This window comes from Microtus oregoni, unplaced genomic scaffold (genome assembly GCF_018167655.1).
Source record: "Microtus oregoni isolate MIOR12 unplaced genomic scaffold, Mior012 000000F_ref0000247, whole genome shotgun sequence".
Lineage (NCBI taxonomy): Eukaryota > Metazoa > Chordata > Mammalia > Rodentia > Cricetidae > Microtus > Microtus oregoni.
In genome coordinates this window covers 23,742,501-23,766,322 of record NW_024543059.1, presented here as the reverse complement: position 1 = coordinate 23,766,322, position 23,822 = coordinate 23,742,501, and the positions used below count along the sequence as shown (strand labels likewise).

General features: G+C 46.0%; 1 long non-coding RNA gene across 1 annotated transcript in view; it reads right to left on the bottom strand.

The window, feature by feature from the left end:
- Positions 1-10,577: 10,577 nt before the first annotated feature.
- Positions 10,578-23,822, bottom strand: part of LOC121450636 — a 16,801-nt gene continuing 3,556 nt past the window's right edge. The window contains exons 2-3 of the long non-coding RNA XR_005974628.1: positions 12,872-12,990; positions 10,578-10,862 (exon numbers count right to left, since the gene is read on the bottom strand). This is a non-coding gene — a long non-coding RNA (uncharacterized LOC121450636). The remainder of the gene's footprint in view (positions 10,863-12,871; positions 12,991-23,822) is intronic.

The following is a 23,822-nucleotide window of genomic DNA, read 5'->3' as shown; positions in this document are numbered from 1 at the left end:
CTGTTGTGCGTGGTATAGTGTGCATGTGTGGTGTGTACTGGTGTGTGCTAAATAGCTTGTTCTAGCAGGCATGTCTACAAGCCAAAGACCAGTATTAGATGCCTTTCTTGGCTATTTCTCCACCTTATTCTGTCACTAACTTTGGAGCCCACCATTACAGGCTGACTGGATTGCAGGTGAACCCCTGAAATCCACCTCCCAGGCACTGGGTTTACAGACGTATGCTACCACCCTTAGTTTTCACGTGGGGACTGAAGATCAACATAAAGTCTTTCTGCTCACACAGCACGTGCTTTCCTCGCTGAGCCATCTCTCTGACCCTAAGAATGTCAGATCTCTTAACGCTACCAGGAGAGATTTCACATTCGGCATAGCACTGTGTAGAGAGTTCTAGAGGGCATTCCAGCACCAATAGACTCCTAGCTGCTGAAGACCTTTGGGGCGAGGGCAAGCTGAGCCAGAACATCAGGATCGATCTCTAGCCCCGCCTCTCATTAATTTGGTTTTCCTGGGGAGTGGAGATGCAGGACAGATGAAATCATTTGGCTCATCTAACATCCATCAGTTCATCTCTACCACAAACAGAGCCGGGCCTCCCACATCATAGGATCATCGGTGGAAGTTTAAATATCTAGAAGGCATCTGCCACTGTGTCTTCATCATTGCTATTTGTATTCAGTCTCCAGAAATCCTGGCTGTTCCAGAGAGAAAAGGACAGGAAAGGGGCACCAACTTTTATGGACTGGAGCCTAGGAGCCAGATGTTTCCATTGAATCTATGCCTCTTAATCCAGCTCCAACCACTTCTTACATCTCTTTTCTGACTGGTTTGCCGCTGAAGACTCCACTCCACGAGCCAGATAACTGCCTTCCCTGCATCTGTTCTAGATTCCTCTTTAGACCTGAGGTAATTGCCTCCTTCCTTTCTCCACTAGCCCTGACCTGGATAGAGCCATCCCTCTGCTTGAACATCAGCATCTTGAAGGGTAAACCCCACAAACCCGGGCTAGATGTTTTCCCAGCATTCACTAATAACCTTCCAACTTTCATCAACCAGCTCCGGCTTGTCGTTTCTGCATCTGCACTAGACTGGAAGCTGCCCTTGGAAGCTGGCCTGGCTCTTGCATTGAGTTCTACTTCTGTACTCTTCAGTTGTCCGGCATAGATGGAAGAAACAGCCAAGGTCACCAGAACAGGTGTTGCCACTTTGGAACATGCTTTGCCTCTCCATCTGCTGTTACTCGGCAAGACTTCCTACTGATCAGAGTCTGGCCCAAGGAAACTGATGTCTTGACCATTACATGCAAAGCCAGCATTTCAAGAGCACCCAGACTGGAGCTGTGTGGGAACAACTAGTCTGAAATTAAAACTGAGGAAATAAAAATCGCGGTCTGAATTAGGAACGTTCAAAACAAGGCAAAAACAAGGGAAACAATTTCCATGAAGTGTTTAGGATATAAAGAAGGTTTCCGATAAGCTCGTGTGGGCTCTTAGATGTGCAAATTCCACTCATCGAGTTGCAGCTTTTCTGTTCGTCTTGCAGAATGAGCAAAATGATCTTGATCCTATCATCAGGAAAGTCTGTATGGTATATCCTTGGCTCTGTGATGGGTGCTCAGAATGAGGCAAAACACAATTAGAAGGTGAGGTAACGAAGTAAGCAGCACCTTGAGGTGATCTGTCCTCCTATGGTACCCGTACTTGAAAGATGTGAGGATCAGAAACAGAAACATAGTGCAATCAGTCCACATCAGGGATCCAGATCTTGATTTCTCTATGTCAGTGCAAATTGAGTCTGCGTTTCCAGACACGTGATGATAGCAACAGCAATAACTGGCCCATGTAAAGCAAGAGCAGTGTTTAGAGCCCCTGATGAGGGCTAGCCCAGCATTATTTCATTGAACGGAGCTAGAATTTGAAGAGCTACGAAAGTCTCTAACAGTCCACAGCAGTAATTTGAGGTTAAAGAAACCCGGCCAAGGTTGCATAGCTAACAATTAACAGTGCCTGGCTCCAAACCCTCTCTTGGTCATTTGATTGCAAAGTCTTTTTGTCAGCTTCTAATCACCCACACTGCCCTCAGCCAAAGTCAGACACAGATGAGCATTGAGGAAGATTCGAGATCTGAATCTAGAGACCCACTTTGGTTGTTGCTCACACCAGTTTGAGTAAGTCGCCTCGTCTCTGAGTCTCTACTCCGTCATCCGTCATGTGAGAAGATAATATTACCCAGCCTTCCAAAGTCTCTGAGATAATCAAGCAGATAGCTCACACACGAGAAGTTAGGAAATAGGAATGTGCTGTACTTGTAACAGCTGATAAGATTTGTTTTAGAAGAACAGCTTCTTGGTGGAATTGTATGAATTTAGTTGTTATTTACAGAGCACTTTCGTATGACAATTTAAGATTAGTTCCAAACCAGCATGACTGGGACATATAAGTGGTGGACCTTTGTCCACAGAGGCGAATGGGCCTGCTGTGGAGGACATGGCTGGCTGTCCCATAACCATGCAGTCTTGCCATGGGCAGCAACACAGAAATGTGACACATTCTAAAGTTTCCTTCCCAAACCTAGTTGTCATTACAGTCATTTCTGCTTGCAGATTAGGCCAGAAGAAGTGTCAGATATTTTCTGAATATGAAAAAAAAATGTCATCTCACATACCATAGCACACAACTGTAATCCTAGCACTTGAGACACAGAGGCTAGAGTATCTAGACTCCAGTGTCATCCTCTGCTACTAGACAAATTCAAGACCAAAACAATAAAAATAAGGAAATAAATAAATAAAAAGACAAACAAGAACACAGGGAGAAAAGTATTTTCATCTAAAGAATGAGCTAACAGCTGAATGTTGGCTTGTTTAAAAATTCTGCTCACGCCAGGCAGTGGTGGTGCACGCCTTTAATCCCAGCACTTCAGAGGCAGAGGCAGGAGGATCCCTGTGAGTTCAAAGCCAGCCTGGTTTACAGAGTGAGTTCCAGGACAGCCAGGGCTGTTTCATAGAGAAACCCTGTCTTGGAAAACCAAAATAAAAGAAAACAAAGACGGATCACTTACAATTCTACAAACTTAAGCTTTACAGTCTATAGTCTATACACTTATTTTTTCTATTTAAAATTAAAGCACAAAAAGATTTTACCTACTGTTATTACATTTTTAAAGCGCTAGGGAAATGTAGTGTTATAAGGTAACTTGAAGAAATGTCAGTTATCAGATTTTTCTACGTGTCTACAGCATCCAAACTCTCACTTCTTTAAAGGAGAGCTCCTGGCTACAAGAATTTGCTTTCATTCCTGCCTTTGTTTTGTAGCCAAGCACATCCATAGTTAACGACTAGAATACACATCTGTAATCTTTCTATGTCCAGCATCTGCCCCTCCCTAATCTGTAATAATATCACCTTGGTTTTCCCTTAAGCTTTTTCCCCCTTCCCTATTCTCAATCCTTAAGGCTGAAAAGAATTCAACTCTACTGTCCCCAGCTGTTGGCAGGTCTCCTGAGCTCAACAAGTCAAAATGATAGTTGTTGTTTCTCTCCCCAAGTCTTGGCATGTGTTGCAATCAAGAGCCACAGATACAAACAGTGGAGTGTCCGAAGCAGCTACTGAGAAAGATATTAGACAAGGAGGGCAGAATGCTTGGGATACTAGTAGACATCTCCACTACAGCTGAAAAGGACCTATTTGACAGCACATAAGCTCAGCAGAGACAGGTGACTAGGAAAGGGACTTCCTAGAGGCATTGATTGCCCATTCAACCCTTCCCCTAGTCCTGGCCCATTGTGTTGCATAAGTCCTCTTCTCTTCTCTTCTCTTCTCTTCTCTTCTCTTCTCTTCTCTTCTCTCTCGCTCTCTCTCCTTCTCTCCCCTATCTCTCTCTCTCTCTCTCTTTCTCTCTCTCTCTCTCTCTCTCTCTCTCTCTCTCTCTCTCTCTCTCCCCCCTTCCCTCAAAGAGCTTTTCCCGTTGTGGAAATGCCACATGTATTACATGCATCATCTGTTGGGCCCCCAGTGGCTTCCTGGGAGCATGAAGTAAAACAATCAAATTTTTGAGAGATGTTCCCTTTTCCATCTCTACTTAGTTATGTTGGAAATTAGTGGCAGAAGTCGCCAAGGAGCACTCAGGATATGACAGGAACTCATCTAGTGACTGGTTTTTGGTATTGTTGTTAGCTACATCACATCAAAAACATGTTTACTATATTTCCAAGAGAATCCAAATACTGGAGAGATTAGTTGTGCCTCAATTAACACCTGCCAGATATTAGCATGGATTATACTCTTATTGACATAAGAACAGAGAGAGGCTAGAAAGATGGGTCGGGTGCCTGCTGCATAAGCATGGGGACCTCTGTTTAGATGGCCACCCATGTGGTATCGAGCTGCTGGACAGAGATGGGAAGATGCTGAAGATTTGCTGGCCCGCCAATCTAGCCCAAGTAATGAGTAAGCTGGATGGAGACTGACAAAGAAAGACAATCTAACCTCGGCCTCTGGGTTCTGCACACACTGGCCCAGGCAAACACACTTGAACACACTAAGAAGTAAATCAACCAGAAACATTAACATTGTTTTGAGAATGTAAAAAAGAAGAAGAAGAAGAAGAAGAAGAAGAAGAAGAAGAAGAAGAAGAAGAAGAAGAAGAAGAAGAAGCAGCCACTAGGTTGACACTAGGTTGACATGATAATGCACTCTGGTAATCCTCGAATGTACTTGGGAGGCCTGAGGGTGACTACAGTTTTATCTATATTTGTAGTACCAGGTCTGCTGGTACTACATTGTGAGACTCCTCCCCAACTCAAATGAACAATAAAAAAGATGCTTTAGAGCCAAAGACCCAGATTCTACCCCTGGTTCTGCCCCAGGTTTGCTTCACGTCCTGTGGTTTCATTTAGGCCTCAGTTTCTTTATCTGCCCAATGCTGATCACATAATGTGCTGTGGAACACAGCAGCCATCCCTGATGCTCTTCAACATGCATCTGACCTACCTTTCTAGGAGTAACACTGACTCTCTTTCATGGGCCTTTCAAGTTTATGATTGACCAAACAGCAGTTGAGTCAATAGGACATGCTCATGTGGTGTGGCCTAAGAGAGACCCTCCAGTGCTTTCTTTTCCTTGCTAGGACCCCAGGGAACATTGCTAATATGAAACGGCCCACTCACTGAAGGCTGAGCCTTCTTCACCTCAGCACCCCCGAGCCGGTTTGTGGGTCAGAATCACCCAGCACAACCAAAATAAACATGTGTTCTGCATGAGAACAGTCTTATGCTGTGATAAGCCATGGCTAGTCTAGGGTTTCATTCCTAAGAATATCTTGGGCATGTCAGCTATAAAAATAACATTCCCTTCGCTTTCTTTGGTCAGCTATATTTACTGAATGCAACATCTGGGTTTTAACCTCCATAGTCTGGGAGGCTTCTAGTGAGAGACTCGTAAATTTCCCTTCACAAAAGCATGGCAGATGCTCAATTAGGCTCCCAAGTATTTCATAGCTGAAGAGACTGATTCATTGACAGATAGAAGCAACAATAAATATGTGTCGGCCGACTTAACTTTTAATAATTAAAGACATCCTGCCCCCAGAAAACTCTTTTGTGAATCTACTTTAAAAGCGGCTCTCAAAATCCACAAAAATTATGGAAGGACGTAAATCAAACCTTGCCCTCGTTCATCTTAACTCATACCTTCAGCAAACGTTTAGTAAGTGCATTTGTAATCAGTACCAGGTACCCTATTGGTTCCTTCCTAAGGGTTTACTGGTTAGCCGTTTCTGCCACAAATTAACCAAAGACACCACAAGTTCAAACAACGGACATTTTGGTTTCTCATCATTTCGAAGGGTCAAAAAAGGGAAGTCGGTTTTCCTGAATGGTTTCTATTTAAGATCTCTCGTGAGGCTGTCATCAAGCTGGTGGGTAGAGCTGGCATGATTTGGAGACTCAACTAAAATGTAAGGACCTGCTTTAAAGTTTACTCTCATGCTCGGTGGGCCCTTGGTTCCTCGGTAACCACAGATGATGGTCAAGTTGCTCTCTACCTAGATCTCCCCTGGGATGAAAGAGAGAGACACACAGAGACAGAGACAGACAGACAGAAAGAATCTACAGACCAGAGTTGGCCTTTTATCACCTAGTCATCAGAGTAGGGCAACGCCACCCTCAGAAACTAGCGGTCGGCACTTAAGGGGTGGATTATCAGAGAATCAACAGAAACAACTTTAAAACTATGAAGGAAGATTGAATATAAAGATAAAAGGTTAACATTTTCTTCATTTATGCTCCATATTTTTGCTAATTATAATCAGCGTGTGTTGTTTTGAAACTCGATTTTCTGTCCATTGACAATATACATCATTCTATGTTTGGCACAGGATGAGAAATACTTAGACTTGTGTCAAAGGCAAACCTGACCTCTCTCAATCCTTCTAGAAAAAAAAAACTGGAAAGCATCAGTTTCTCTTGAAGATGCTGACGATCTTTCCCCAAGAGATGCTATTTTCTGTTCATATGGCAGCCTACTGCATGTATGCAGAATGCTAGGAGGTTTGGGTACTTGAGTGGCTCAAAGACAATAGGGAAAAATTAAGATGGCATTTATTTCTTCTGGAGATGCAGTGTGCACAGCACCTATATAAGTCAGAAGGCAATTGATGGAAGTTGGTTCTTTCCTTCTACTACGCGGGTTCCAGGGATTGAACTCGGCTTGTCAAGCAAATGCTTTATCTCTGAGCCATCTTAGCAGCCCACAGAAATTTAATAGCATTGGAAAATCTAGGAACTTCCACAAAAATATACTTCCCAATGAATTTTAATTCTCCAATGTATTCAACTTTCGATGGTTTGACTCTATTTTTGATCTGCTGAACTGTCTAGTAGATTCAAATGTTTCACCATTGTCCTTCACCTTCTATAATGAATTCTGAAGCAGAAATTCCATCTGTCACTTAGAGGATACAGCGTCTCATCTCCGAACTGAAATCAAGTTCAACAAGCGAAGCACCACTTCATCACCAGCAACGTGGAAAGCTGCAAATCAGTTAAACTCCCCTTGCATTCAGAAGAACCTGGGAATTGCACCTACAATGGGTTTTCAAAAGGGGTTGGTTGTCTGTGGTTCTCAGAAGCGCACAGGGGTCAGCGACACTGACTCTTTTGGTCTTCTCTGTGACTCAGACCCGACCCCCACCCACACACTCTTATCTGTCCCCGTTCACTGCCGCTCCGATGCCACACCAACACCACAGTATCCCTCGTTGCGTTATTTTTTAAACCGCAGAAGAAAACCACCCACATGCAGGTTTCTGAAGAGCTACATGTGGCTAAGGAAGCTGCGGGTTGGAATGTGGCCCTGTAATCCTCTCAGAGGGGTGGAGAGGCAACAAATCCAGAGAGGGCTCCAAATGCCACCGATGCCCCTTCCAGCTAAATTTTGCATTTCGTTTTCTCCCTTTAAAATCTCTACTGGCTACACATCTGAGAAGGCTTAAGAGCATAATTTATTCCATATAAGGTTCCCAGTAATTTATGCTCGGTAAATTGGCAACATAGGAAGAGGTTTTTTTTTTTTTTTCATTGACTACCCCGGAAGATTATTAAAGGTGGCCTTGCGCAAGTAAAGACTGCCCGAATGGCCATACTATTCACATAAGGAAATTGCCTGGCACCTTGGATTTTAAATGGAAACCAGTTTTAACTTTAGAATTCATAAGTTGATAATGCCATTTTTTTTAACAATTGTCACTTCATGCGCAAGCCTTCTCTATGTCGTCTAGCTCAGGGATGGACTTCATCTTACCCAGAGAGAGTAAATACAAGAAAATCTTCTCTCTATAGCTCACTCTATTTCTGTATTTTTTTTTTCAATTTCAGATTTATACCAAGATAATAGCTCAGTGCCCCGCGATGCTTGCTTTCTGACAGGTAAATATTAACTATTTGTTCTCATCTCTGCCTTTCCCAGCAAGAGATGGAATTAGGACCAGCGACTTTGCTGTTTTGCCTTTGGATGAAAACCAGATTGGATCTATATGTACAAGGTCAACCCTATGCTGGCAAAGCAGGAACTAGGCTCCATTATTTAAACAAAAGATCCCAAGCGTTTAGATATTCATAGTTTATACCCAATGATTAATGCATCTTTTGAATTTCCCTCCCGAGTTTTTTTGCATCCAGGAAATATAATCAAAGATCGAACAGTATTATTTGTAATTATTCAATAACAAGGTCATGGCACTTCCTTCCCTGATGTTTATTATGTTAGGACTCCTTGCACTGAGAATACCAGACAGACAAATTTGTTGAAAAAAAAAATTGTTTGGATTCTTAGTAGTAGGAATTTGCGTGAGAGCAGATTTCTGCAAGTTGGTAGGGGGGAAATAAGCTGTTCTGGCTACTGTGTTTACCAGCTTTGCATGACTATAATAAATACCTGAGATAATCAGCTTATAAAGAGAAAAGGTTAATTGTGTTCACAGTTTTGACGGTTCTGGTCTATCAGTGGAAGGCAATACCCCAGCGCGGGAGCATAGCAGCAGCAGAGCATATCCCAAGGCTGGGAAGGAACGTACCTGGGAGAAGGATTGAGGCTAGCATTCCCCTAGTGGGTATGCCACAGTGATGTCAGGCTTCCTACTAAATCTCATCTCTTAAAGATTCTACAATTGCAACAGGACGTGAGGGACTTTGGAGCAAAGTTAAGATACGACAACAGGAAGCTCACATCAGAATCCTAAAAGTAAAACCAGCCTACGTTATATAGCCTGTGCGGAGCAGTCAGAACACGAGAGAGTTGAAACAGGATCTTCTGAGTGCATATCTGTGTCATCTACTTCCACTTGAATCTCCTGAAACAGGCTGTAGAGGCCCACAGTGTAATGTTGACATCCAAAGTTTGATTCTGTCCGGTGAGGGGTTGGAAGTCTCACAATTTTGCCTGTCTTTGAGTCATGTGACAGTTGCTAGGTATTTGTATATTTCCTCAATTGTCCAGATACCAAGACATAGGCAAATATCCCAGAGATGATGATTAGGGCTAACACAGCCTTCTCAACTCAAAGTAAACAAAAGCCAGAAACTTCTTTACTGAAAACTTCAACGGTTCCCTAGAGCTGTGAACACCAGAAGGCATATGATGCAAAAAAAATGTGCTTTTCTTCACTCATGAAGCCCTTTGAGATCTGAATTCTTAAAAGATAATTCCCATGAGAGATGGGGCAGAATCCAGAATTTTTAAAGGAAGAATAAGTCTAGAAAAGAATAAGACAATGTCATGCCACTAAGCCAGTGGGAATTTGAAATTACTCCAAGCCAGCTAGGAGAGTGGCTAAAACATAAGGAAGAATTCAGAGGGAGCTGATCATGTTTTGATTGAATTTAATGCTTTTCTCCATGCTTGGTTATCAGCTCTAATTGATGCCTGTGTTGAAACATGTTAACATAGGGCAGTGGTATAGAAGGAAGGCATTAAAGTCTCATAGGTGTGTGGATCTTCCCCTGTATGAATCTTGCCCTCTGCCCAAGACACTGGCCATAAGACATTCTTAGCTTTTAAGAGTCCGGGTTATTGCCATTTTCTAGACCACTCCAAGTTATTAGGAAGCTAGGTGTGGGGGGAGGGGAGAGAGAGAGAGTTCGCCTTCACTCATTCTTTAGCTGAACTCAGAAAGTATCTTCAGAATTGCCAATACTATACATGATGTAATAAATATATATGCAAAGGTCAGGTTTTAGTTCTGTGAGATTTTACAATGGCTCTAAGATATAGAAATACCCATGTGGGGAACACGGTTGAGCACTAACATCAAGCTGTGACTCAAGCAACAAATAATAAAGCATTGATTGGAAGACTCCTGAACAGTGTTTTTTACACTTAAGTTTCTTGAAAGTGAGTATCCAAGGTCAAGGTTGAGTGCCCAGTTCAATGTCTACACCCAGACTCCTCCATTTCCCCATGCCGGCCCCACCATAAATAATAAACCATTTGACAATGACTATTTTATGTAATCATAATTAAACATCCCAAATGGCAAACATAAAAAGATGTTCAGATGCTCCCACCATCATTACATAAATTAAAAACCTATATTCTTCAACATGCATCATTCATTCATTCAGAATATACTGAGCTTTAATTACGAGCCTGGCACAATGCCAGGAGCTGGAAACATAAGTGAAGTCAGCCAGCCTCCAAGGAGCTTCCAGCCCTAAGGGAAAGACCCATTGTGAAGGAACCAAAACAGTGTGTTTCATCTGTTCTGATGGAGGCTCAGGCTCTGAAGAGGAAGCCAAAGGTACCAACATTTTTGGCACCTGCGCAAAGTTAGCAAACCATTCTGGCAGGGTTGTTTTGGGATGCCGTTCCTCCTGTACTAACCTCCTCTGCTGCTTCCACAACCGTACCTAGTTGGAAGTGTTCTCTCTGCCTTAATCTCACATATGAATGTCCAGGACACAAGGTACTGAATGATCCCACCTAAATTTGCCTAGAATAGAAACTTCATCTTCTAGGTTATGATTTTAATTCCCCCACCACCACCACTCATAAAATGACACAGAGAGAACACACTGTGATTCAGAACTTTGTGAAAACTTGTAGATGCTTTATGCAAATTCTAGTGATCTAAGGAACAATGATTTTGACCATCCCCCAGCGGAAGTAGAACCTGGCTGGTCCCTGCTTTTGCTCTGTGCTTCCCAGCATCAGGGCTCTTTCTGGCACCCTTGTCTCCATCCACAACTTCTGAGTCTCATGTCAAAGCCACTTCAATTTGCAGATTGTCTACAGAGAGTTGTCCTTCTAAAGTTCTTGTCATTAGTTACCCGAGTGCATGTTTTCTTGCGTCATGATGGACATCTCTTGCCTATTCAAGAAATACATAAATCTGTAAGTGAGCATGTTCGCATGAAAAGCACTAAAATAATTATTCTTTCTGTGCTACTAGATTCTCACCCGTTGACCTTAAGTGTGTCACTTGATTCTTTGGAACTTTTCTGTTCATGCTTAAGGTCTTGATCATAAAGATTATGGAATATAGCTAAAAAGCAACCTCTTGAACATTTTGGACCTCCTGAAATTACTATGAACAGATAATGGAAGCAGATTTAAGAGCAAAATGTGGAGCGACGCCCTTTGGTACTTGTTCCTTCACCAGCACACAGGAACTGGTAACAAAAATGGAGATTTCTGTGTGCCACTCTTAGAGCACATCTGAGGCTCTGTGCAGAATGTGACAGTTACTTAGGAAAAATATTATTCTCGTTGTATTACCTTCAGCATTGTGCCCGCCATCACTGAGCACGTGCTATGGTAGACCAGATGTTCTGGTGTTGTGATAACATTGCTTTCCTGTCTTTCAGCCTGTAGTAATTGGCCACTGCAAAGTTGCCCATATCACGGGTTTTCTTTCTTCCCCATTCTCTTACGAATGTAAGGTCCTTCTGATGTGCTCTCGCAAAGGAATCAGTCATAGGCTCCTTGAAAACCATCACAGTCCCTAGTTCATCTCTAAAATATGAAAAAGACTGGGATCACAGTGGCCAAGCCCTGGGGCCAGTTGGCTTTGTCATGGAGGGGTTTCCACTGGCCACCTGTCTGCTATTTTACAGTTGAGCAGTCAAGATGCCGAAGACCTTGCTAGGCTCCCTGCAGCATAGCACAGATCTCTAGATATGGGTACTGCTCTGCCCCCAGAGAGATTCCCATAGCATCTAAGAGGACTTAATTATCTCCTGAACCAATCTGAGAGTAAAGTTGGCTGCTGGCAGGGTCAGCATGGCTGTATCTGAAATAAGCGTCGTTCTAGTTGGTTTAGCTTGATATAGGATTGTTTAGCTCCCTATGCCCATTTTCCTAATAATAATGATGAGAGAGAGAGAGACAGAGAGACAGACAGAGAGACAGAGAGAATAGACAATTTAGGACTTCTGGGTGTCGTGGGGCTGTGAATAAATAGTGCATTTAGGCTGGAGATATAGCATAATAGTAGAGCGCTTGGCATGTGCACATCAAACTCTGAGTTCGATTCCTAGTACTGGGAGGGTGGAGAAAACATCATTTGGGGCTGTGGGTATAGCTCAGGTGACAGAGTGCTTGACTAGTGTAAAGCCTTGGGTTTGAGTCCCCTCTATGCCGATGCACGGCGAACAATCAGGCTTAGTGCTTCATGCTGGTAATCCCAGGGGTCAAGATGTAGCGGCAAAGAAGGTTAGAAATTCAAGGTTATCACCAGTTTGCATAGCAAGTTTCAAACCAGCCTGGGCAACTTGAGACACTATCTCACCCAAAACAAAAAGGGGAGGGGAAAGAAAGGAAAGGAAGGAGAAGGAGAAAGAGAGAGATTTGGAGAGAAGGTGCTTAGTTGCGTGGGACTCAGAACTCTTAGAACTCTTTTCAGCTCTCCTCCTTTCTGTTTTCTTGTTTGTCTGTCCAGAAACCCGTTTGGGGCACCATGGTTTTTTATCACGAAGGTTTCACTGTGAGTAATAATGTGAGAACTGCCTCAATCAAGTCTGGAGATGCGGATGTCTAAATTGCATGGATATGGCTTCTATCAGGATCAGAGGCCAGGCAGACATAGACCAGGGCAGGGAAACCAGAGCCAGCGACAAAACCTCCCTCCTATCCTTGAACCTGGTATCTTGGAGCCCTGCCAAGAGGATTTTCTCTGGGTCCTTGGGTGCTCTGGAGCCCGTTCTCCCTTGAGTGCCCCACTCCCTGCTCTTGGGAGGAAACCTAGAAAGGCAGGTGCAGCCCTGCCAGGTCTTGAGGATGCTGAGGAAGGTCAAATCAAATATTCTTGGACCACCTGCTGAAGGAAGGTAGGACACCTGTGCTGTTTCCTGGTGGTTCATCATCAAAATTCATCCTTACCCCAGCTCCCAGGTCAACTCCAAGTCAGAGCCCTCATTTTCCAGTCTTTCAGGCATCCCATCCATCTCATCCAGTTCTCCTCCTCTGGAGCCTGAAGTCCTGGTGACAATTCATCCACCCTGCCTCCGGGACACACAGGAAGATACGGAGGAAGATAGATACAAATGAGGTTAGCACCTGGGTGGATGGGAGGATGGATGGGGGTGCACATCGATTCTCATACTTCTCCCCCATGGCAGTTCCAATCCCGCCTCCCCCACCCCCAGTACTTCCAAGACAGAGGCCCTTCCCCCACACCTAACCAGGTGTTTGGGAAGGGGTAAAGCAAAGATGACTAAGCCGGTTTGTACCCTACTAGGTTCTTTGGTTAACCCCAACCACAGTCCGAACGCTCTCCCAGGAAGCCTTGCAGGACCCACTTGTAGCCTTTACCTTGGAGCCTATCAAAATTGGCAGTAAAGTGGACAGATAGACGTACGTGCAGCTATGAAGCCAGTGACCCAAAGACTACACTAAAGGCTGGAGGATTCTGACCGTCCGCAAAAAGGGGGGAAAAAAACTAAGGTGTACTTTGTACCCCCAAAAACTACACTGCGGGGGGGGGGGTGGGGGGATGGATCACGAAGAATGAGAGTGGCGGAGGGGGAGGGGAGTTGGTCCTTCCCATCAGAGGGCAGACAGAGAGGGCCGGTATGAGGAAGAGTGTGGAAGATGAGGGATGGCAAAGTAGGAGGCAGAATCTGGGAGGTGGTTCTAGCAAGGGAAGTAAGTGGTGGAGGACACTGGATGAAGCAAATAATTCAACTGGGGGGGGGGAGGGGCAGGGGTGAAGTGTGTGTGGGTCTCTAGCCCCTAACCATGTGGCAGCCAACCTGATTTCCTGGTGACCCCAGGAAATCACCGGGGCAGGATGGTGGAGCGCTTTGCAGCAGATAGCTCCGGAGTTCTAACTAAACGGAGATGCGAAGGCAAAAGCCTAGGCGATGTGGAACCCCTATCAAAATAATAATTCTTCTCGATGTCTGCCACTTCTGGAGTGTAGCTTTGGACCCTAGTTCGAGAGGGCCTCCCACACTCCGGGGAGCTCCTGGAGTGTCAACAAGATCAGGGACACTCGCGGATCGGCAGGAATTCTCTTGGGATCAGCTTCCGGATTTTCCTTGCTGGGTCGGCCAAGCGGTGCCCCAGCCCGGTGGGGCAGCTCTGCTTGGAGTGTGGCCTGCGACACAGGCAGGGACACAGCAGCCTCAGACCGCAAACACAACTTTTTTGAAACGCATTGCTGTCCCCCTGAAAGGTGTTATAACAGCAATTCAATTACAGTAAATGGCGCGCATCGTCCGCACAGCTGGGAAGTCAGTAACTATCTGCGACTAAATCCAGCTAGACTCGACACACATACACACACACACACACACACACACACACGCACGCACGCACGCACGCACCAACCCTTCTGATTCCTCCGGTTCTGTCCTTTTATTTTCCACTCGATTGCAAACGCAGCTAGGCCACAGGTTAATAAACCCCAAAGCGCTTAGTCTATCTGGACAAGACGTGCTGAGAAATTAGCGCCAAGTCCTAAAAATTGGACCCTGGAAATAGAAAGATTTCCAAAAGTTTCCCCCCATTTTCTTCCTTGCCTCCGAGGGGCAGAACTTTTAGTCTAGTCTGTGACAGAGTTGCCCGTGGTGATCCCTCCCGGGGAGCTGCTCCGAATGCATTCACCTGGTGGTTTGAGAACTTAAGTAATGGAGTCTCCTATCGGGAAACGGTGTCCTCTACCCAGCCAGAGTGGTCTGCAGGCGGCTATGTTTCCAAATCTAGATTACACTGCAAATTACAGACACCCTGGACACTTTCAAGAGTCAAGGCTCATACTGCCGTGCTAAATTTTCAGCAGCCTCCATGAAATGCGTATCAGCAAAAAAGCAGCAGAGGAAGAGGGGGCTGAGGCAAGAGAAGAAAGAAACCTGCTCCGGTCAGCCACAGCAAACTTTTAAGTAAAATGTAAAATTGGTGTTTTTTCTTTTAAAGTTGAAATGATGATAGTTTGAAAGAAGATTTTTTTTTGTGGGCATCATACCCACTCACCCAGACACCAATAAATAACTAAATAAAATGAATAAAATAATAAAAGAACAAGAAGAAAGGGGTTGCCTGGAGTTTTGGTTTCATTATACTTTTTTAAAATATAACGTTTTAGTAATGTCAAGATGATCCCTCAGGGGGTTCTAGCATGTTGTTCCCAACTCATTGGGACATTCCATTGCCTGGGGTGGCAGAAGCTTTCCGGAGCAAGGCATATTGGAGCTTCAAATGGTTTGGGAATATTTTCTTCTCAAGTAACACGCTGTTGTAGCGGGCCAAGGATTTCAGTGTTTGCCTTTCGGGAGGGCACCTGTTTGAGTGAGACCAGGCCGCAAAGCGTTACTTAGTTCTCCACTTGGGCCAACTCCGGTTCTGCTGTGGGCTGCGCCCTTCTCTGGCAGCCAGCTTACTGAGAGGGTGAGCAGGATCTGATCCGGGTCTCTTGATCTGAAGCCACTGGGCAGAGCAATGTCAAGGAAAAGTCTTAGAGTTTGAGTCTGTAAAGGGCCTAGAGTTCGAAGCTCTCTCTGCTCCACCTTCGTTCTGCCCCAGAGACAACAAGGGAACCCAGGTCTGCGCACTACGAAAGACGTTTGAGCTGCTTTTGGCTTTGTTTGCTTTAAAATCTAGCTATAGTGTTTCACCCTAATCTCAGAGAAGCCTCTGACCTACACTGTGTTTGATCCTTCTCTAAACTCCTGTTTGTTTGTTTGTTCAATTTTTTTTTAAGAGAGAGAGAGAAACGGTGGGAAAAGGGTTACCCCGAGCTGGAGGTGGTTAAAAAAAAAAAAAAGAATTGTTAACTATCGGAAGAGGTCGCGGGCTGCCTGTGATCTGGGGTTGCTGCCCTCCAGGGTCTTTGCCCCTGGAGAGCTTGGTTATGAAGTTGCCGAAGGGACGTTCTGCGCCAGTCCTTGGCAGGTCCAGGTCGCCAAGGATCTCGTCCCTGGCCCCCTAGCCGTCCTCTTTTGTAAATAAAGTTAGTAGTCTACCAGAGCTCTACATTGATGTATTTTGTTGTTGCTTTTAAGAAGAGTCAAGCTAGCTTTAAACACTGCAGAAGTTGCCTCCAAGACCTCCTCATTCTGCCTGGAATCTCTCCGGCATCTTTCAGGAGACCTCTGGGGCTCTGAGCCAGCTTGCGACTGCGGAACCGGATGCGAATCCCAGCTGGAACTGTCTCTTCCCTAGCTAGGGAGCAACACCGGCAAGGATCGCTCAGGAGTCCTTTTTCCTGCTCTCCCCATTCCCCCCAGTTCTTGCTTCAGCTCCATTTTCTCTCTCTAGCACTCAGTCAAAAGTCCCTTCCAATTCAAGGCGCAAAATCCTTCTTTCCCAGCGGGAGAGGGACGGAGGGAAGGGCTGGGAGCCTCAGAGGTAGCCAGCCCTTCTCAGCACTACATCTCCCCGGTTCTTTGCTTCCTTCAAGTGTTTTACCGAAGTGCTTGAGCTTCTCTCAATCCCTCTACTGTGGATTTGATGATCCGAGGAATAGCAGCAGCTCCCACTGTTATTCGACCTCTGCCTTCAAATTTTCCAAAATAGGAAGTTCCTCAAATGGACAACTTGAGTGCCTCTGGTGGGCCCTGGATGTGGGTTGCAGCCAGGGGCCAAGTTCTCTTCTGCTTAGCACACGCGGACAGGGAGAGGGAGGAGAGGAGTTGGGTTGCCCAGCTTGTCAATCACCTCTATAGTTTAACCTCTGCACCCGAACCCTGAAGTGTCTACCTTGACCAGGACAAGACTCTTCAAAGTTAATCTAGAAAGCCAATCAGAGCAATTCCTACACTTTTCTTCCTTTGCCTACCTATGAAACAATTACATTATTAATGGCTTTAGTCCATAGCTGAGAAACAAGAAACCGCTATTAAAATTCTATTCGGTTGTTCGGTTGTTCTCCTCCACACTTCTCAACACTTAATATATGCACTGCAGGGGCACCCTCAGAAATCTCACTTCTGATGGTCTTGGTTTGGGGTTTTAAAAGACAACTCTAACTCACACCATTTTCAAAAATACCCTGTTTGTTTCCCTGAGATAGCCAGGGAAAGTTAAAACAATCAAAGCAATGTTGAATTGGCCGCTTTTTTTTTCTGCTCCGAAAGTTTGCTCAATTGTACACAATTCTTTCTTCTGGTTCTCATTTTTGCTTCTCTGCAGTTGTTTTTGTTCCCAAGGCAATGTCTTGCTGCTCCCCTGACTGTCTACCCAACCCTTTTGCTTCTTATTTCAGAGTTTCTTGGATTATTCTATTCTCGTAGATTCTTCTCCTGTTTTCTCTCTGGTGGACCAATCACAGGGACAACTGTTTTATTTGAACCAGGAAGAGCTGATAGCTTGGGGAGAGGGGATAAAATTCAAGTGAGCATTTACCCCCTGGGGAAAAAAAATCAGGTAGTCAAGCCAATCTTTTAGGGATTGAAGGTGCATGGTGTGTGTGTGTGTGTGTGTGTGTTTAAGTGTATATCTCTGCAATAATGCTCACAGATGTGACTATGTATGGAGATGACAATGTTGATAAGCTGTCTGGTATCAACATGAATATTAGTCTTAGAGTGTAAACTGAATGAGAAATCATCCCAGTGTGGGCGAATGAGAAGCAACCCTAAGCATTTAGTAGTTAGTCGTCAATTATTACAAACAAAGTTCTTTTTGAGCTCCCTTCACTTGCTAGAAATGAGTCATCAGCGCGCTGCTCTCTCTCTCTCTCTCTCTCTCTCTCTCTCTCTCTCCCTCTCTCTCGGAAATAAGAACCTAAATTCTTTTTTGGCTAAAAGGACTGAGTCTAGGATGCAGTTTTGTCTTTCTTTTCTGACTACTCTGTCATCCACACAGAATCACAATCATGTCAAGATATCTGTCTAGAAAAAGGAGAGGGAGAGGGAGAGAGAAGGAGGGAGGGAGGGAGGGAGGGAGGGAGGGAGGGAGGGAGGATGCTAGTGAGAAAAACCCTACAGCCATGGCCATCTTTGCATCAAAATTTTCCAGACCTCTATTTTTTACTGTGATCCCGCTGATCTGAGTTTGAAATGCGAGCACAGTGAAGCCCCTAAGCCTTCAATCCTGTGAAATTTTCAAAAGATCTCTAGAAGCAATCTCAGGCTGCCTGACCCCTGACAGGCACCGATCTCTTTATTCCTCCGGCTGCCAGCACTTCATTTGTTGGAATATCTTTCAGATTTGCACCTCCAGATGACAAACCTGAGTGTTTATTATGTGAACATGAATCGGAAATCTCCAGGCCCGTACAAAAGCACCATCTTAAACATAATATTTAATTTCTCAGCCTAAGTGCCAGCTTCTTTATTTGCTTTTCATTAGCTTAAATATTTTTCCAGGTCTCCCCATGTGTCACTTTGATATTTAGATGATTCTCTTTTTTAATCATCATTTTCCCCTTGGAAAAAAAAATCTTCTGTCTCCAGTGTCTGCCTTGCTTGTACAACATCACAGTGTTGTGGTCAGCCAGGATGCACGGCCTGACATCTAGCCCTGGGAAGGGAGCTGCATCTCCAAATAGGGTGGGGGCCACTTCCACACCAGAGGGGGAGAAAGCTTGTTTCTTAACCAACACTCAGTGCTGGCAGTGGACCTCCAGTTCATCCCACTTTATTTTCCTCCTGGCCTTTTAGATTCCTTTTATTATTATTTAAAACAAAACAAAACCTCAGGTGGCTTGAGAAAGTGCAGGGGAAACCTTCCTTACTCCCCGAGCACGCCCAGCTTGGTGCCAATGCCTCCTTGAGTACGTTGCCTTAAAATTTTCTGTCTAAAATTCCCAACTCCTGCCTTGGGCATTCATTTCTGCCCTGCTATTCTTTGGGGTTAGAGGGCACTGTGGGTTGGGAGGGGTCAGGGGAGGTGATGGACATATTTCCTGAGATAGAAGAGTTATATTTAAATGCCCTCTGCCAAATAAATATTCCACCCACAAAGCATTGAGGTGGAGACATTGGCCCCCCTTGTCCTAGTTTCAGAGATCAACAGGTCACCCTGGTAAATGAATGAGTTGAGATCTAGGTGAGACCCTGGTAAGATTGCACGGGGCGCATACCCTAGGGATGAGTCACCAATATGAAGCAGTCCCAGGTCCAGCGAAGGTGGGCTGACACCCTTTCTACGTGTTTAGATGCTGTGTTGCTATGATTAACTTATTAAACCTCCTCGTAATTATTTTAATTTGACTGGAAAAAAAATACTTTGGGCTGAGACAGGACGTGTTTGTATTTATCTCCCCCCCCCACACCACACACACACACACACACACCCATAAAACCTGTGTTAAAACAAATGTTACTTTCCTCTCTCTGTACATAGGCCCTCCCTTTTTGAAATAGACCAGAGGAACTGCCATTAGATCGAATGGCAAGTCTTTATGGAAAGTGTTTTGCATAATTACATACCAAAGCCAGAACAGTCACCTCCACATTTTATGGGTCACAAACCATCAACAATTGCCACATTATTGTCCACGAAACCCTCGTCCCTTCATTGATGGAGCAGACTCCACTGCCTAATCTAGAACGGGAGAGGATGGAAATTTCTTCTAATAAGAACCCAAGAAGATTATGTCTTCAGTGACGCCGTGTTTACACAAAGTTATAAAGTTCAGAGAACCGAAGGGGAGAGGGAAGGCCTGATTAAGTACGTGCATCCATCTAATATAGATAGTGCATCCAAAGAAGAGTCTGGGTACCTCTCCCCTTTCAGTTTCGACCCCTTTTCTACCTTTGTGATGCTGTAATTAAGATATTCTTATGTAGACAGACAGCTTTGCCAGTAACTGAATAATATTAGCCCCTTTGATGTCAAACTTTTGACAGTTATCACACCAGCACTGGGCAATTTAGCACAAATGCCCTCCTTAAAAAAAAAGAAAGAAAGAAAAAGAAAAGAAAGAAACCCCCAATGTCTTTGAAGAAATCTAATAAGTGTGATCTTTATCACCAAATGATTGAAATCGCCACCGACAGGCCGCCCAGCTATGAATTACATTTGGTCATACATAATAAAGCTGAATTTGGGTTTTAGTTCATTGATGAAGCACTCGTGGGGAAGGCTCCCAAAAACGTTTTCCCCTCGTCTGAATCCCGAAGTAGTTGCTCAGAGCAAGAGAAAGCACCCAAGATTTACCAGGCCAGGGTACGGAAACCGCTGGGATGGAAGCTAGTGAGGGCAGAGCCCCAGTGCCCTTTCCTCAGCTCCAGGGAGTCGGGCAGGGGGCAGGACCAGACACCCAGTCTCGGGATGAAATGTCGTTTTTTGCTTTCCTAGCTTGGTCGTCAAATTTGGGACTTGCCAGATGGCGAGATTATCTTCGCGTCTGGTGTGTGTGTGTGTGTGTGTGTGTGTGTGTGTGTGTGTACGGATGCGGGGTATTGAACAGAGAGTGAAGACAAGAAAGTCCAGAGACTACTCTGGCTCCTTTAAAATAACCGACTCTGGGTTCTGCCACCGCTTGGACCTTCGTCAGAGCCTTGGCATCTTGGAGCGGCCTCGCCGCAGGCACAAACAACACCAGCGCCACCCGGGTCCCTCGGTATCGACTCCTGGTCGAGTCTCGGGACCTGGAGCCCAGTGCCCAGATGCAAAGAGCAACAACGCGTTAAGCGTTACGGGGTGGAAAAGAGGAGTAGGGTGGCTGTTAGGAAAGGTGGCGAAGAGGACGGGTTGGGAGGGGTGAGATAGGGACGTTGACACCTGGAAGGCTTTGTCCTTGGTAGAGACACCTGTCAATCTCCGCTGAGGGGTCCTGGGGCCAGGGGCGGCGGAGGCCGCCTTTCTCCTTGGTGATGTCATCTTGGAGTCTCTTCCCTGAGGAGGGTGGGAATAGCTCGGAGGGGCACAGAGCCCAGAGGTCTTAGAAAGGCGTGGGGGAGGAAAAGAGAAAATAAACAGAAGTAGCTCTTGCGGCTGGCAATTTACATGGAAATCAATAATCCAACTTTAGTGTTATTTTTAATCTTGCCTGACCGTCTCGCCTTTTCACTGGGGGAGGAGGGACAGGGTTACAGCAGCCCATCTTTCAACCCACACAATCGCTGGGGAAGTCTTGTTATCTCAAATCCCGACGTAACCGACCCTTCCCCCAGATCCAGCCCCCCTCTTTTTCTGCCGGTTGTTCCGAACGCAGCCTTCAGGCTTGAGAAGGAAACACTTGGGGATGAGTTTTGAAAGTCTTCCGATACTGCACAGGGTGAAGGGGGAGTTAATTAACGCCAGGCTTGCTCAGCGAGTGGGAGAGGGAGCCTCGGCGTGGGTGGGCGGGCCAGGTCGAACGCAGAGGTGCGCGCCGTGAGGGAGGCGCGGGATCTGGAGGCCCAGGCTTGCAGGCCCTTGCTAGCAGGAGGTGATCGGAGGTGGCTCGGGCAGGGGACGCTGAGATGCCCCCAAGGAGTCTCTCGGTTAATCCTGGGGAATTCTGATCTCCCACCTACTGAGCCCCCACTCCCAACCCACCGTGTGCTACAGAACTCTCATTCTTTTCGGCCGGAGCTAATTAGCAGTCTGCCAGCGGCCTGATTTATGGAAACGCTCGGGCGGGCGGAGACGCACCGCTACCGGAGCTCTGGCTGCCTCCAGGCGGAGCGGAGGAGGAGTCTCCACCGACCTCCTCCGACAACGAATTCCCCTCCTCCCTGCAGGGGGGGAAAATGGAAGTTGCAGTTTCGCTGCTTCGACCTGGCTAGTTCGGGAGCCTCCCCTAGCACTGGCCACCTTAGCCTCGGGCGCAGGGACGTCTAGGCGTCTGCGGGAAAGACCGAGGTTGTGGCCCAGCAGTAGTTTTTTTTTGAGTGTTGCGGCCGCCAGGCTTCAGTTCCAAGCTACCTGGGAGGGTAGGCTGGAAGCTGATAGAGCCTGAGCCTTCCAAGCCTGGGTTGAACCTCTGTCTGATGTCCCCAACGAAGGGACGTCAGGTGTGAAGGCTCTGGCGTTGTGGCAGGAGGCTCAAATCAGATCTCTAGGAGGTCAGGGTAAATGGATGCCCGCAGCCGGCCAGACCCAAAAGCTCAGGTGTCTGGATCTTCCTGAAGGGCTTGATCCTTTCCACTTTCTAGTTGTTTCTTTTAGGTCCTCCAATGAGATCCTCTCTTCGGTCCAAGCGAGTGTCCAGAGTGTCCAGAGAAAGGCCACTACTAGAATCACTTAGCCAGGCATTTACCCGTAGGCACAGCACAGTCTGACGGCTGCCCTTTCAGGGATGTTGCCAGTGACCAAGGAGAAAGTGGGCACGCAGTTTTCCCCTTTCGCCTTGCACCCCAATAACGAAGATGGAGAGGAAAGTGACCGAGAAGGTCAGAGAGGAATCTCAGCATGGACCTGTTGCTAGCGTTCGGGCCGCCCTTCTGTTCTTTTGGTTGCCAGTGTTTCTCCAACAACCACCGGAGGTACAAGACCGTGAGAATGAATATCCGTGCCCCGGAAGTATTTGGAGGGGAAAAGACAAGCAAACCCAGAGGCCAGAAGCTAAGGCAGACTTTCTGACTCGGGGATGAACCCGAATCCGGGGCAGCACGATGGAAAGCGTGGATAGGGTAGAAGTCCCTGGCAAGAAGACCAGACCGACTCCCTTAAGCTCAATTCTCTCTCAACCCAACACCCCAGGCCTTCAGTGGCTGAAATGGAAGTTGTGGAGAACTGCATCCTTTAAAAGCTCATGCAAACTTGATTGTAAAACATCACATCGTTTTGTTTTGCCGTTTACAGAAGTCAGAATAAGGAACCTTCATGGTTCTCCTCAAACCTGCACACACCTGTCATCTTCTACCTGTTGTAGTTTCACAGGTCCCCCCCTCCCTTTTCTTGTGAAGACCAGCCAGTGTCTTAGAGGACACTAGGTCCCCTCTCAGGCCAAGAAAATTTAGTTGTAAGCGGGCGCATGTGGGCACACACACACACACACACACACAGAGAGAGAGAGAGAGAGAGAGAGAGAGAGAGAGAGAGAGAGAGAAGCTAAAACAACAACCCACAACCACCATTTCCAAAGGGAGTCTTCCAAACCCTGACAGACAGAGCTGGACGGGAGGTCCCCTCTATACTGTGACATTCAGTCCCTAGAGCCTCTCTGAATTCCCCGCAGTCCTAAAGCTTACCATCTGCCTGGCCTGGGCACATTACAGTAGCCAAATCCACTACTGGTATGCAAGTATGAGAGGACAGGCTGACCAACAAGTCCCCCTTTGGATCTTTCTGATGCTTGACCCCCCCCACACACACACACACTCCCCACTGTCATTTTTCAGACCTCACTAAGCCCAGTTGCTGACAAGCCAACCCGGGCACAGCAAATGCTGGGAGGTAGGTGCCCAAAATAACATTCCCCATTTGTCTTTTTCAAAGTTGATTTATAGCGATCGACAGGTTAAAGGCTCATCTGACTTCATCATTTTTAAAAGCTGTCTATTTCACAACTGTCCCCTTTCATCACTTAAGCACAAATAAATACTTGAAGAAATGAATTGGAAGAGACTTTCCGATCATGCTTATAATTCTTGGTCGCCAGTTAACATTCCTAATGGCTGACCCTCTGAGCTTCTGTAGACTCCTAAACTTGGTTTCAACATCCCACCATTTCTACTTTAAAAACTTCAAGGGAAACGGGTGAGATGGGGGGAATTAGCCGGAGCATAGCTAAGCTATAAGCATGCAACCGGGTAAGCAGAGAGCAAAGTTTCCCCGGCAGCCTGAAGGCTACAGTACTGGAAGGGCAGGGAAGAAGGGATGCCTCGCGAGTCAGGGGACCCAGTAGAACCAGAAGCTAAAAAGAGGGCCTCAGACCAAGAGAACAAATTCTGCACGTGCGTGCTTTGGTCCTGTTGCAAAACCACGGCGACGCTCCCATAGTACAGAACTGTTT